Raw genomic sequence first — 15,245 nt, 5'->3', positions numbered from 1 at the left:
AAGTTTTAGGGAGCCACTTCTCTCATGCTTTACAAACAGCATCATGGAAACTACAATGTCCCAAGAATGATTGGCAACTTCTATGGAATTGTACGAAACACAGGATGATAGGTCAATACTACAAGTGGCTTCAATAGTCCTGGGCCAGGAGATGGGAACCCTGAGCTGGAATTTCCACTTCTTAATATGTATCTGCTGACTATTGCCAAATGAGTTGGGTGATGACAGATTGAGGGATTGGATGTGACTTGATATCTTACCTGATGGTCCTTTGCAAGAATGATTGCATTGCCTATGAAATTGGCTCCAATTTCCACAATAACCCCTGGGATGAGACGAAGGATGAAAAGCAAATGCAACATAGACAAAATAGGCCTGGCACAACAATGGAGGTCCCGTCAATGATATAACAATGCCCTGAAAAATCTGCAGAGGTATTGCATTGAGGGCACAATTATGGATGCAATATGCAGTTAAAGCTTGGCAGAAAGAAGGTGAATTGTTCCCATGGCAATGCAGTTAGCAATTGACTGGAGAAGTAAAGTTACATGGTGGATACAACAATGCAGTTACAAATTAGATGGGGTGAGGTGAAGCTGCAATGTACTCATAGCAAAGTAGTTTGAAAGTAGTTTGGGAAGTGAAACTGCATTGGACAGGACAATGCTGTTAAAGCTGCAGAGTATTGCGGTGAAAGTGTAGCAATTTACAATCAGAAGGTAGAATTGCATTATAGTTATAGTAATGCAGTTAGTGGCAGCAGGAAGGTGAACTTGTCATAACTGCAGTTATCAGTTGTCAGTTGGAGAATTTGCATGGTGAATACAGCAATGCAGCTGCAGCAAACTGAAATATGAGTGTTGTCTGGCAATGTAGTTAGAAAGTAGCAGAGGGTAGGTGAAATGGCATTATAAACAGGACAGTGCTGTGTAATTGTATCTTGGGCAGAACTTTGCAATTAAAAGTGGCAGAAAATAGATGGAATTAAGTTGTGAATGCACTCTGCTGTGGACAGTCCCAAGTCCGGCTATGAAAGGAGGAGCGTTGGGGATGGGGCTAGCAACGCCATCCCATAAAAACCCCCAATGCTGCAGAAACACTAACAGAAATGAGCTGTTGTCAGCAGCCTATGCCCCACAAGGGTGATGGGCTTAAGTAATAAAGTAAATTGCAGATGCAGCAATGCAGTTATAAAGCAACAGTGAAGAGGTGATCTTATATCAAGGACGCAGCATGCAATTATGACTATGATTAATATACAGTGGCAGAACTAAGGTGAAGTTATATTGATGCAGCAAGGCAGTCTATTTGCAATTTTATAGTTGTCACATGTACAAGTGTAAACCTTTGGTTTGAAAGCCAGCCATACACATCATTTCACCAGAGCAGTATATCGAAGGAAAGCAGTAACAGAATGCAGAAAATGGTGTTACAGTTATGGAAAAAGTGCAGTGCAGGCAGACAATGAGATCCAAGATCCATGACCAGGTAGATTGTGAAGTGAAAGATCCATCCTATTGTACAAGAGGCCTATTCAATAGTCTCAAAGCAGGAGAATGAAAAGCAGAAAAAGAACGATAACATTATATTGTGGATACATTTTAAAAGTGGCAGGTAAAACGTGAAGTTGTATTGTTGATGCAGAAAAGCATAGTAAGAAACATGAAATTCTATTGTGGGTGAAATATATTGTATATGCAGCAATGCAGTTATAAACCGGCACATAAAGGCGAGGTAATATCGTGAATGTAGTAATGTAGTTAATCGGTCAAGTTATATTATGGATACAGCAATGCTGTTAAACAGCAGGTGAAGTTTCATTGTGGATTCAGTAATGCAGTTAAAAGCGGCAGAATAAAGGCGAAAACTATATTGCGAACACAACAAGGCGGCTAACACGACAGTAGACACACATTGCCGTTAAAGCGGCAGAGGAAATGATGTTATACTGGTGCAGCAATGCAGTTAAAATCGCGGAAGAATGGGTGAAATTATACTTTGGATGCAGCAGCAAAAAGGTTAAGTTATATAATCGGTGCAGTCAAAAAGCGACGGAGAAAGATGAAATTGGTACCGGGAATGCAGGGAAGAGGTGAAGTTCTGCCTAAGTGAAAGTTGCACTCGCGTCCTCTCCTCCAGCTGTTGTGGGGAGGGGAGGGGTGGGTGGGGAAGGAGGAGGAGGGAGGAGATCTCGCGATGGGAGCGAGCGGGGCGGGTGCACGGGATTTGCGGGGCTTCCCGTTGGAGCGACACGGAGACGGGGGAGAGGGTGAGGAGGGCAGAGAGAAACCAAACCAACCCCCACCCTCCACCCGCCCCCTCCCCATCACACACAGACGGGAGCCTTCGCCTTTTTTTTTGTGAGTGTGTGCACGGTTACCGAAAGCACTTTATAACCTAAAAAGACGGGGGGGGGGGTGGTAAAGGGAAAAAAAACAGTGAAGGGGTTGTTTTTTTTTCTTCTCTCTCTCTCTCTCTTCGTCCCCTTGGGCCGAGCACGGGCAGCGGCGGGAGGGACGGATGCTGGAAGCGGCCGCTGGCGCTCGGAGGGGGCCAAGACCGGGTCGCTGAGGTAAATGTGCGCATAATCCGTGCCTCTACTTCCGCCATCTTGAGCGAGTGTGGACTGGGAACGGGAACGGGAAAAAAAAATAACATTGGGAGGAGTTTTGCTCCACTTCTGACATTAATTCCACCCCCACCTTCTCTTCCCCCCCCCTCCCATCTCCTCGGGGTCTCTCTGTCTCCCCTCTAACTGGAAGGGCAGCCGTGCCTACCCGACTGGGTGAGTGAGCGTTTCCCTTCTATTGGATCAGTATATTTAATTCACCCCCACTCCCTCCCTTTTCCCAGTTGTTGTGTATCTTCATAAGAAGACAGAGCAAAAAAAAAATCAGAATTCCGCTGCCCCAAATTCCTCCCTCTCTGCTCTGACTGCAGTGCTGCTACGGGCTTGCGTACATCCGTCATGTCTGTTTGTCAGAGAGGGGAGAGGCAAAAAAACATTGGAAGGATAAAGAAAGGCTTTATTAGCAGGGCAGATTCTGTGCTTTGAAGCGCAGTGGAAAGAATACTCACGATCTCTACTGTAAATTATTAAGTTGCACACCATTCGAGTGTTTACAAAGCTGCAAAGGATCGTGACAATATATATTTTAAAAGGTTGGTGTTTACAATTTTTTGAAGAGGTTTTTTTTTGGGTCCACTCCCTCTCTTTCGTGATCCATGTAAATGATTTGTTCCTTTAAAATAAAAAAATGCATAATTATCCCTCCCTCAGTCCTGTCAATTGCAAGCATTGATCAATGCTGCATTACATTGGAAACCTGATTTCTGAAAAAGATATATATGGGGTGGAGTTAATTATGCTACATGAAATCAAGTAGCCACACTTCATGTTGATTGAATATGATATGCAAAATTATTTAATGTTTTAATAATTTGGACTTCTAAGGAATGAAAGCAATGTCTACCAAGAAATGACTTTGTGCATTTTGTTGAAGAAAAATATTTTGTTGAAGAAACTACCCTGTGTATTTGTAAATGTATTGTCAGATCATGTGAATTTCAAATGTTAGAGGTTTAATAAAATAGCTATGTGAAGAAAAATATACTAGAATGCATTTTAGTTCAGCAATAATTTGATATATCTATTGGTCATTGCAGTGAGAGTTATAAGTTGACCTGAAATTGCTTGTATTTGTTTAATGTCATGTGTATCTAGAGAGGAATTGACAATGTTTAAATTACTGTTTTAGGTAATAAGCAGGGGGTATTTAACTTGGGTCAGAAGGTTTAGAAAGGACAGTGCATTTTTATCAATATAAACTGACAGAAATTTCCAAATGTTTGCAAGATTTAATTTTGCTTCATCTGCAGCAAAAATGTGATCAATAAAATTAGGTAATTAAATATATAAAAATGAGATTATAGGTGATTTTAGCCCAGGCTTTTGGATGTACTTTCCATCTGTACTTATATGGGAATTATGATGTTGTGAGAAAGTAATAAGGTAGTGAATGTTTTGTTGGTACCAGCTGATTAGTGCTGAGATGTTTTTCACCCTCTGAGGCTGCAAAATGTTTATGCAGGTTGTGATAAATAGAATGACAATGACATTCTGGTGGGTTGAAATACTTAATCTTGCATGCAAACTATCAAAGCCCCAGTTAGCCATTATGGAAGGAATGAGTGAAACCCAGACTATATTTGTCTTGGTATTGGGTGAATGATGTGTCCAATAATATTCTGATAGAGATGTTGTGTTTTATGGGGGGGGGGGGAGCTATTTTAATTTGTTAACTGCTATGACTATATTTTTGCTCAATGGGATTCAGTTTTTCCTGAAGTCATTGTAGGCCTTGACTCCATATTTAAGTTTCTATTATGTATGGGAGTTATTAAGCCTGTAATTTAAAAATTATGGAATAGGCACAGCCACAATTTACTGCATACTCCTTCCCCTTGAGGAGGTGATGGTGAGCTGTCATGTGAAATCAGTAGTAGTCTGGCAAAGCTATTCCAGGTCTGCTGTTGCGTTTGGAATTCCAGAACCCGGACCTAGCAATAAAGGAACAGGAGGGGAAATTTACCTCTGCACCTGCTGCACCTTTTCTCCTTTTAGATGGTAAAGACTATTGCTTTGAGAGGTGGATGGTACACACCATAGCCAAAGTGAATATTTATGTTGGTGGACAGAATGCCAACCAAGCAGGCTGCTTTGATTACTTACACATTTTTGGAAAATTTTGCTGTGAATTACAGTGCACAGTTTACACCCTTAAGAGTCTTACAACTTGGAAATTGGCACATGAAAAAATTTCCATCAAGGAATTGTAAAAAAAAGTTGGTGTGGCACTGTAAATCAATGGAAGCGGCATTCAAGACTCCTTGACTCTTGCAGTAGGGAAGCATAGAAGTTGATTGTGTTTCTGTCAGAATTACGAAATTTAGACACCAGATTTGTTTCTTTATTACAAGTGCATGCAGGAATGTTTAACAATCTGCAAGTTAATAACATTACCTTGGGTATGAACTATAGTGTAAAATTCTGACTAGTACTTTTTATGCACATGCAAGCATTTTGATTTTGCTCTGCTCGTTTATTTAGAGCTTTATGTCAGGTCATTTAATATCTTGTGCCTTTTATCCTGAGCTCATTGATCAAATTTGAACTGCTGTTTGCCATAATTTTGGCACTAAGTACACTGCACACTCACTGGATATTACATAACAGCCTTCCTAAATATTTTAATGACCATTTTTGATTTTAGGATTTTTTGTTTGTTTCAAAAATTACAGCAGTTGTTGAAGTCTGGTAGCCTGACATATCCTATAAGCATGAATATCATACTTTTTTTTTGTTCTGAATCTTCCATTACTTTAAACTTTAGAATGGAATTTTTGTGCATTATCTATCTTCATGATTATTTTTGTTTACCATATTTTCATAAGGCAGAAGGACCTGATTAGTAATGCGACAAAGTCAACTTATTTTCTATACCCAGAGCTCAAAATTATTAAAGGCCCAGTTGAACAAGGCTTAAATTTTTAACAACATATTGACAGAACTGGACCATAGACTGAAAGAACAGTTAATTCAAATGCTAAAATGTATTTACTGAACAATTTTCAGAAGGTTACTTGTAATTTTTGTTACACAACCTACCTGCAGTAAATGGCTAATTATATATAGCTGCATTTTATTAAGTTGCTGTACAGTGATTGTCCATGCTTCAAATTTTTGCACAGTTTGACTTGCATTGCAGAACTATTTCAGAATGCAAAGTATACAATATCATAATATGATATGTGTCTTGGGAAAACTGGTTTTGTATATTCATTGCATTGAAGTTGAAAAATGTTTGCCAATAAGGAATAGGAAACTAGCCTGAAATTAGATTTTAAATGAAATGGGAATGTGTCTGCACTGATTTCACATTTATTGTGAAGTCTTAAATACTTATTTTATATTTTCATCTGTCTTTATGATTTTTATCTTTGGGATTACATGTTTTCTAGATCACAATTTGTTATCTTGAGTGTTCATTGATGACTACTTGATAATGGCAAGCCATTTGCTTCACTAAACTCTACATGCAGATAATTTGTTTAGTTGCTAGTCTGTGATAATTTGGCTTATCTCATTGGGGTTAACAGTGGGCCTCTGGATCTGTTTCAGCACTCATTTACTTGGTTGAGATGAATGTGTGGGGCGGGATTGGGAGCAGCCAAGATTTTTCGTCTGACCACGATGCAGTAACTGTTATTGGAAATTGTGTGCATGTGGGTGTTATGAAGAAATGATCAGGCTTGGTAAAGACACTGTTCACAGTTGACTAATTTATTGACATCCTACATAAAGAGTAATTATTTTGGGCTGCTACTGCCGAGGAATCATACATTGGCAAAGTGAGTGCAAAAGGGAAAACAAAATGCCTTTTTTGGTGATACTAGTAGAACTATTAATATATATTTCTAAAAAACTAATGGAATCCTATTGTATGTTTTTCATGGTCATAATGATTTGTGTGTACTTGAATCAGAAGTCATAGAATTTTAGTCAAGAGGGTTATGAATTTTGAATACCTGAAATCTGATCACTTTAATTCATTTTATTTTACTGAATGTATTTATTTTTAAACAATAACTGTTCAGATTTTTCAAACCATTTTTCATACTGTTTTATTTTTGTAGATATATTGTATCTTTGGTTGGAATGTTATATTCAAAGATGTAGTGGTCTTTCTAATTTTCATATTTTAGTTCTGATCATGTCAACTTTACTACACCTCAAAATGTACAGGAACTTGCAATGAACCTTACATTAAACAAATTTCAATTTTGAGATTGGATCAAATTATGAACTAGAAAAAAAACCAAGCTTAGTTGACTTTGGGTTTGAGATTGTGCATTAGTGAATCCTTCTATGTTCGTTAATAAAGGATAAAATGAGAGGAGTTGGTGTTTTGTTGATACTGCAGAATATGTGGAGAATGGGTTAACATTACTATCATTTTTTAAGGTAAATCTACAATTGCAAGTTAAACACCTGCACAGACATTTTGTAACTTGAAAGATAAACATTTGGCTGCGGTCCTCACTTTTTTGTCAGTTTTATTGTAATATAGCAGACTGACTTATCAAATAGAAACAAAGAATATTATACTTCCTTTCAGCCACAATGACAGTTGCTTGCTAACTGCCTGGCAAAGATAAAGTGGCAAGCCAAAGTAACATCCAATACCCAAATTATTTAAGAGTAAACAGTATTGTAGTGCTGAGAAGAGCTACGGTAGGTTGAAATGTTATGGTTACACGGTGATATTCTTAGTTGTTGAAGTTCTGCATGTCAATTTAGGGAACATTTAAATGGTTGAAGGAAAGTGATAGATAAGGATATCAGAGAGGATTAGTGCTACTATAATTACTATGAAAAGTGAACATGTGGAAAATAGATTATATAGTCTGTTCCCATGTTGTAATGTATGAGTAGGTCATAGTATACCAATTCTTTGCCGCCTTGCCCTTCACTTATCACCACCTTCTAAGGACTGCAGTGCATTTCCTGGCCCCTCAACTGTCATAATTTTGCTCTAGTTTGATTACATGTCATACTAAATTTAAAACACGCCTTGAATCTTTGTTGTAAAGTATTGGCCTATATTGTCATTGATAACAAACCTGATTCTGATTCAAATAGTGAGCAGGGTAGATTTAGGCGAGAGAATTATTGATCTGCTGATACATTGGGCAGGTCAATAACAGATGGAATCTAGTTTGAAGAACTGTGACATGATGCATTTTAATGCGTGATGTTCTAGTAAGGGTAGGATAAATATGAATAGTAGGACTCTATGACCTTGGTGCAGAAGTCCAAAAAAATCAGAGGTTGGCTGCACAAAATTGACGTATAATCACTGATATATGTAAAATCTGTTTTGCGGTAGGAATACAATCAGTACATTAAAAATTACTGTAAGTTACAATATGAAATATAAAAAAACTTGTAGTGATTTTCAGGTTGTCATTGTGGTGAAGGAGGCATGTGGGATGTTTGCCTGCTTGGCCTAGGCATAGAGCATAAGACCATGGAGATTTTGTTATAACTTTATAAAGGCAAGTTCTGGTGAAAGGTTTCAGCCCAAAACATTATTTGTTCTTTCACTTCCAAAGATGTTGCCTGACTTGCTGCTCAATTTACAAAGCACTGGTTTGTGTATATCTGGAATACTGTGTCCAGTTTTGGATGCTAAACCAATTGCACTTGAGGTACACCAGGATGTTGTCTGGGATGAAATGTTGCAGTTATGAGGAGAGATGGGTTGGGCAGGGTTTCTTAAATCAGGTGTTTATAAAAATAGAGAAGCACAGACAAATAGGGGGGAAAACTCTCATGGCAGAAATGCATACAATCACAGAACAAAGGGTTAAGGTGAGCAGTGAGAGGTTTAGAGATTATCTGAGGTTTCTTCATTCCGATGTTGGTTGGAAACTGTAATTCTTTGTCTGACGAGATGGTGGAGATTAGTACTTTCACAACACTTTAGAAGCATCTGTATGAACATTTGATTCACCGAGACATTGTGGGCTACAGGCCGTTCTGGTAAATTTGATTAGCATAGAGATGGTATGTAGAATTCATTGCCACAGGCAGCTATGGAGGCAAAGTCATTGGGTATATTTAAGGCAGAGGTTGATAGATTCTTGATCAGTCAGGGAATGAAGAATTATGAGGAGAAGGCAGGACATTGGGGCTGCGATGGAAAATGGATCAACCATGATGAAATGGCAGAGCAGACTCGATGAGTCAAGTGGCCCGATTCTGCTCCTATATCTTCTGGTTTTATGGTATAGACAGGTAATTGATGTCTGTATGTACTACAGTGATGGGCTGAAGGGCCTATTTCTGTATTGTGATTCTTCGCAGGATGTGTGCCATCACAGAAATATCTGTTAATATTTTTGTGACCTGTGGTTTGAGCAGCTCAGTGCTGCTGGCTTTTTGTCCAGTATTTTTCTCTCCATAGTTCTAATTGTTCAAAAACTGATCAGCTTGCCTGATCGTCCTTGATTTTTAAATAGAAAATTTCCTTTTCACGTTGCTTCAGTGACTTCCCGTTCTGCCTGTTCACTGTTTTCCACTGATGCATCCCTTTTAAACCCTTCGGCAGTCTCATTTGCCCTCGACGTTGATGGCAGCGCCTTCATCTGCCACAGTCTTGCTTTCTGGAACACTGCTTGTATATTGTTTGGCTTCATAGCTTTCTCTGCTTGGCACTAAGGTAGCAATTCTGCTCAAGTCGGAAGGTAATGGATGCAGGTCCAGGACGAGCATATTCTCAGGATGAGGTGCCAAAGTAGCGAAGTGGTTAGTGTGACACTATTACAACTTGGGGCATCAATGTTCATTTCTGATGTCATCTGTAAGGAGTTTGTATTTTTCGCTCTATGAACACGTAGGTTTTCTCTGGCTGCTCCAGTTTCCTCCTACATTCCAAAGACACACCAGTTAGTAGGTTATTGTGAATTGTTCAAAAAACTAGGTAATGATAGAGATCTATCATTATTATAAATAGATTATCAGGCTAGCAGGAAGGAGTTTAAGAAAGAAAGTAGGAGAGCCAGAAGAGGCTATGAGAAGGCCTTGATGGACAGGATTAAGGAAAATCCCAAGGCATTCTACAAGTATGTGAAGAGCAAGAGGATAAGATGTGAGAGAATAGGACCAATCAAGTGTGACAGTGATAAACTGTGTATGAAACTGGAGGAGATAGCAGAGGTACTTAATACTTCGCTTCAGTATTCACTATAGAAAAGGATCTTGGTGATTGTAGGGATGACTTACAGTGGACTGAAAAGCTTGAGTATATATACATATATATATTAAGAAAGATGATGTGCTGGAGATTTTGGAAAGCATCAAGTTGGATAAGTCACCGGGACTGGATGAGATGTACCCCAGACTGCTGTGGGAGGCGAGGGAGGAGATTGCTGAGCCTCTGGCGATGATCTTTGCATCATAAATGGGGATGAGAGAGGTTCCAGAGGATTGGAGGGTTGTGGATGTTGTCCTATTATTCAAGAAAGGGAGTAGTGATAGCCCATGAAATTATAGACCAGTGAGTTTTACTTCAGTGGTTGGTAAGTTGATGGAGAAGATCCTGAGAGGATTTATGAACATTTAGAGAGGTATGATATGATTAGGAATAGTCAGCATGGCTTTGTCAAGGGCAGATCTTGCCTTACGAGGCTGATTGAATTTTTTTGAGGAGGAGACTAAACACATTGATGAAGGTAGAGCAGTAGATGTAGTGTATATGGATTTCACCTAGGCATTTGTTAAGGTACCCCATGCAAGGCATATTGAGAAAGTAAGGAGGCTTGCTTTGTGGATCTGGCTTGCCCACAAAAGGCAGAGAGTGGTTGTAGATGGGTCATATTCTGCATGGAGGTCGGTCACAAGTGGTGTACCTCAGGGATCTATTCTGGGATCCCTGCTCTTCATGATTTTTATAAATGACGTGGAGGAAGAAGTGGAGGGATGGGTTAGTAAATTTGCAGATGACACTAAGTTTGGGGGTGTTGTGGATAGTGTGGAGGGCTGTCAGAGGTTACAGTGGGACATTGATAGGATACAAAACTGGGCTGAGAAATGCCAGATGGAATTCAACCCAGTTAAGTGTGAGGTGGTTCATTTTGGTAGGTCAAATATGATGACAGAATATACTATTAATGCTAAGACTCTTGGCAGTTTGGAGGAACTGAGGGATCTTGGGGTCAGAGTCCATAGGACACTCAAAGCTGCTGCGCAGGTTGACTCTTTGGTTAAGAAGGCATACGGTGCATTGGCCTTCATCAACTGTGGGATTGAGTTTAGGAGCTGAGAGGTAATGTTGCAGCTATATAGGACCCTGGTCAGACCCCACTTGGAGTACTCTGCTCAGTTCTGGTTGCCTTACTAGAGGAAGGATGTGGAAGCCATAGAAAGGGTGCAGAGGAGATTTACAAGAACGTTGCCTGGATTGAGGAGCATGCCTTAGGAAAATAGGTTGAATGAACTCGGCCTTTTTTCCTTGGAGCGACAGAGGATGAGAGGTGACCTGATAGAGGTGTATAAGATGATGAGAGGCATTGATTGTATGGATAGTCAGAGGCTTTTTCCCAGAGCTGAAATGGCTAACACGAGAGGGCACAGTTTTTAGGTGCTTGTAAGTAGGTACAGAGGAAATGTCAAGGGTAAGTTTTTTTTTATGCTGAGAGTGGTGAGTGCGTGGAATGGAGTGCCGGTGATAGCGGTGAGGCGGATATGATATGGTCTTTTAAGAAACTCCTGGACAGGTGCATGGAGCTCAGAAAAATAAAGGGCTATGGGCAACACTAGGTAATTTCTCAGTTAAGGACATGTTCAGCACAGATCTATGGGCCGAAGGACTTGTATTGTGCTGTCGGTTTTCTGTGTTTCTATGTTCTGTGATTAGGCTAGGGTTAAATAGGCAAGTTGCTGAGTGGTGTGGCTTGTTGAGCTGGAAGGACCTGTTCTGTGTTGTATCTCAAAATAAATGAATTATTCAGGTTGAAACCTCATTATGACATAGATCATTGCAGGAATTGTCTTTCATTTGTGATTTTAAATTAGAGAAGCATTTATGTGATCAGATAGAGATGAATTCAATGATATTTTTCAGATTCGCTGAGCTCAAGGCAGTCTCTACATTAGGCTATGACTTTGAGGTTTGAGCTATTTATCCTGTTCCAATGGACAAGAGTTCAAAGTATGTACAGTGGCATGCAAAAGTTTGGGTAACCCTGGTCAAAATTTTGGTTATTGTGAGTAGTTAAGTGAGTAGAAAATGAACTGATCTCCAAAAGTCATAAAGTTAAAGATGAAACATTCTTTTCAACATTTTAAGCAAGATTAATGCATTTTTGTTTTGTACAATTTTAGAGTGGGGAAAAAAGGAAAGGAGCACCATGCAAATGTTTGGGCACCCCAAGAGATTTGAGCTCTCAGATAACTTTTACCAAGGTCTCAGACCTTAATTAGCATGTTAAGGTTATGGCTTGTTCACAGTCATTGTTAGGAAAGGCTAGGTGATGCAAATTTCAAAGCTTTATAAATACCCTGACTCCTCAAACCTTGTCCCAACAATCAGCAGCCATGAGCTCCTTTAAGCAGCTGCCTAGCACTTTGAAAATTAAAATAAATGATGCCCACAAAGCAGGAGAAGGCTTTCAGAAGATAGCAAAGCGTTTTCAGGTAGCCATTTCCTCAGTTTGTAATGTAATTAAGAAATGGCAGTTAACAGGAATGGTGGAGGTCAAGTTGAGGTCTGGAAGACCAAGAAAACTTTGAGAGGATTGCTAGAAAGGCAAATCAAGACCCCCATTTGACTGCAAAAGACCTTCAGAAAGATTAAGCAGACTCAAGTGGTGGTGCACTGTTCTATTGTGCAGCGACACCTGCACAGATATGACCTTCATGGAAGAGTCATCAGAAGAAGACCTTTCCTGCATCCTCACCACAAAATTCAGCGTCAGAAGTTTGCAAAGGAACATCTAAACAAGCCTGATGCATTTTGGAAACAAGTCCTGTGGACTGATGAAGTTAAAATAGAACTTTTTGGCTACAATGAGCAAAGGTATGTTTGGAGAAAAAAGGGCGCAGAATTTCATAAAAAGAACACCTCTCCAACTGTTAAGCATGGGGGTGGATTGATCATGCTTTGGGGCTTGTTTTACAGCCAGTGGCATGGGGAACATTTCACTGGTAGAGGGAAGAATGAATTCAGTTAAATATCAGCAAGTTCTGGAAGCAAACATCACACTGTGTGTTTTTTAAAAAAAAAGAAACTAAAGATGAAACGAGGATAACTTCTACAACAGGATAATGATCCTAAGCACACCTCAAAATCCACAGTGGACTACCTCAAGAGGCACAAGCTGAAGATTTTGCCATGGCCCTCAGAGTCCCCCGACCTAAACATTATTGAAAATTTGTGGGTAGACCTCAAAAGAGCAGTGCATGCAAGACAGCCAAAGAATCTCACAGAACTAGAAGCCTTTTGCAAGGAAGAATGGGCGAAAATCCCCCAAACAAAAATTGAAAGACTCTTAGCTGGCTACAGAAAGGGTTTACAAGCTGTGATAGTTGCCAAAGGGGTGTTACTAAGTACTGACCATGCAGGGTGCCCAAACTTTTGCTTCGGGCCCTTATCCTTTTTGTTATTTTGAGACTGTAAAAGATGGAAATAAAAAAGTAATCTTGCTTTAATATTTTAAAAAAAAGTGTCATCTTTAACTTTATGCCTTTTGGAAATCAGGTCATCTTTTACTTGCAGTAACAGAAATTTTGATCGGGGTGCCCAAACTTTTGCATGCCTCTGTATACAGTAGTACAGTGGTGAACTCTTCAGAGTTTTCTCTATTTCTACATAAATATGACTTAGAATGTGATCAAATCTTCATGTGTCCTAAAACTAAATAAAGATAACCAAATTAAATAACACAAAAGACATTATGCGTGTTCATTTATTTATTGAGAAAAATGATCCAATATCACATTATTTGTTAGATGAAGTATGTGAACCTTTCCTTTCAGTAACTGGTGGGACCCCCTTATGCAGCAGTAACTTCAACCAAACGTTTCTGGTAACCGTTGATCAGTTCTGCACATCGGCTTGAGGGAATTTTAGGCCATTCCTCTTTTTAAAACTGCTTCAACTCTGGGATATTGGTGGGCTTCCTTGCATGAACTGCTTGCTTCCACAACATTTCTATAGGAATAAGGTCAGGACTTTGATTCGGCCATTCCAAAACACAAATTTTCTTCTTTTTAAGCCATTCTGTTGTTTGTTTATTCTTTGTCTTTTAGATCATCATTGTCTTGTTGCATTATCCAACTTCTATTAAGCTTCAGGTAATGGACTGCTACCCTGACATTCTCCTGTAAAATGACTTGATACAATTTTGAATTCATTGTTCCCTCAATGATTGCAAGCTGTCCAGGCCCTGAGGCAGCAAAGCAGCCCCAAACCATAATGCTCCTTCCAGCATGCTTCACAGTTAGGATGAGGTTTTGGTGTTGATGTGCAGTGCTCTTTTTACTCCAAACATAGCAATGTGCATTTCTGCCAAAAATTTCAACGTTTGTCTCATCTGTTCACAGAACATTGTCCCAGTGTTTTGTAGAACATCCAGGGACCAGGTTGCAAATTTGAGACAAGCAGCAGTGTTTTTGGAGAGCAATGGTTTCCTCTGTGGTGTCCTTCCAGGAACACCATTCTTGTCCTGTGCTTTTATAGTGGGCACATGAACAGAGATTTTAGTGAATTCTAAAGATTTCTGCAGGTCTTTTGTGGTTACCCTTGGATTCTTTTTCACCTCCTTCAGCATTGCATGTTGTGCTCTCAGTGTGATCTTTGCAGAACACCCACTCCTAGGGAGAGTAGCAACAGTACTGAATTTCCTCCATTTGTAGACAATTTCTCTTACTGTGTATTGATGAACACTCAGGCCTTAAAAGGTTTTGTAGTCTTTTCCAGTTTCATGCATCTTTACTGTTCTTTTTCTAAGATCCTCTGCAAGTTGTTTTGATTGAGGCATGGTGCACATAAACAAATCTTTCTTGAAGAGCAGATTCTGTCAGTAACCTGATCGTGTGTCTTTTTTATAGGGTAGGCACCTCCGCATGCCACACTTCCAATCTCATTGATTGGAACAATTGACTACAAATAGCTTTTGTAGAAGGCATTGCCCCAGATATTCACATACTTTTTCCAACAAATACATGTATTATTGGATTATTTTTCTCAATAAATAAATGAACAAGTATAATATTTTTGTTTTATTTATTTAATTGGGTTCCCTTTATTTAGTTTTAGGATTTGTATGAAGATCTGATTACATTTTGGGTCATGTTTAAAATTCTACAAGGTTCACAAACTTCTAGCACCACTGTATGCCATCGTATTCTACCTTGAGATTCATTTTCTTGTGGTCATTCACAGTAGAGCAAAGAAATATAGTCAATGAATACTTGACAAAAGATTAGCAAGAGGCCAACTGTGCAAATAGGAAAAATAATAAAGAAATAATACAGAGAAAGTGAGTCCATAGGTTGTGGACTCATAGGTTCAGAGTTGAGGTGACTGGTTCAGGAGCTTGATATTTGAAGGTGATACTGTTCCTGAACCTGGTGGTGTGGAATGTAAGGCTCCTGCCCAATAGTAGTACTGGGAAGAGAG

At 39.4% G+C, this 15,245-nt stretch overlaps 1 protein-coding gene across 4 annotated transcripts in view; it reads left to right on the top strand.

Moving 5' to 3' along the window:
* Positions 1-2,214: 2,214 nt before the first annotated feature.
* The window catches only part of taok1a (TAO kinase 1a), a 161,801-nt gene continuing 148,770 nt past the window's right edge, over positions 2,215-15,245 (top strand). Inside the window, exons 1-2 of one of the 4 annotated variants that reach the window (XM_059973344.1) lie at positions 2,270-2,360; positions 2,768-2,785. The gene's annotated coding sequence lies outside the window, so the exon portion shown is untranslated. Of the gene's footprint in view, positions 2,361-2,408; positions 2,573-2,767; positions 2,786-2,975; positions 3,163-15,245 lie in introns of those variants that run through there. The other 3 variants (XM_059973340.1, XM_059973341.1, XM_059973342.1) reach the window with 3 other exon arrangements.

The sequence above is a fragment of the Hypanus sabinus genome, chromosome 6 (assembly GCF_030144855.1).
Source record: "Hypanus sabinus isolate sHypSab1 chromosome 6, sHypSab1.hap1, whole genome shotgun sequence".
In the NCBI taxonomy this organism is placed as follows: domain Eukaryota; kingdom Metazoa; phylum Chordata; class Chondrichthyes; order Myliobatiformes; family Dasyatidae; genus Hypanus; species Hypanus sabinus.
The sequence above is the reverse complement of the archived record's forward strand: the minus strand, read 5'-3'. Positions and strand labels throughout refer to the sequence as shown.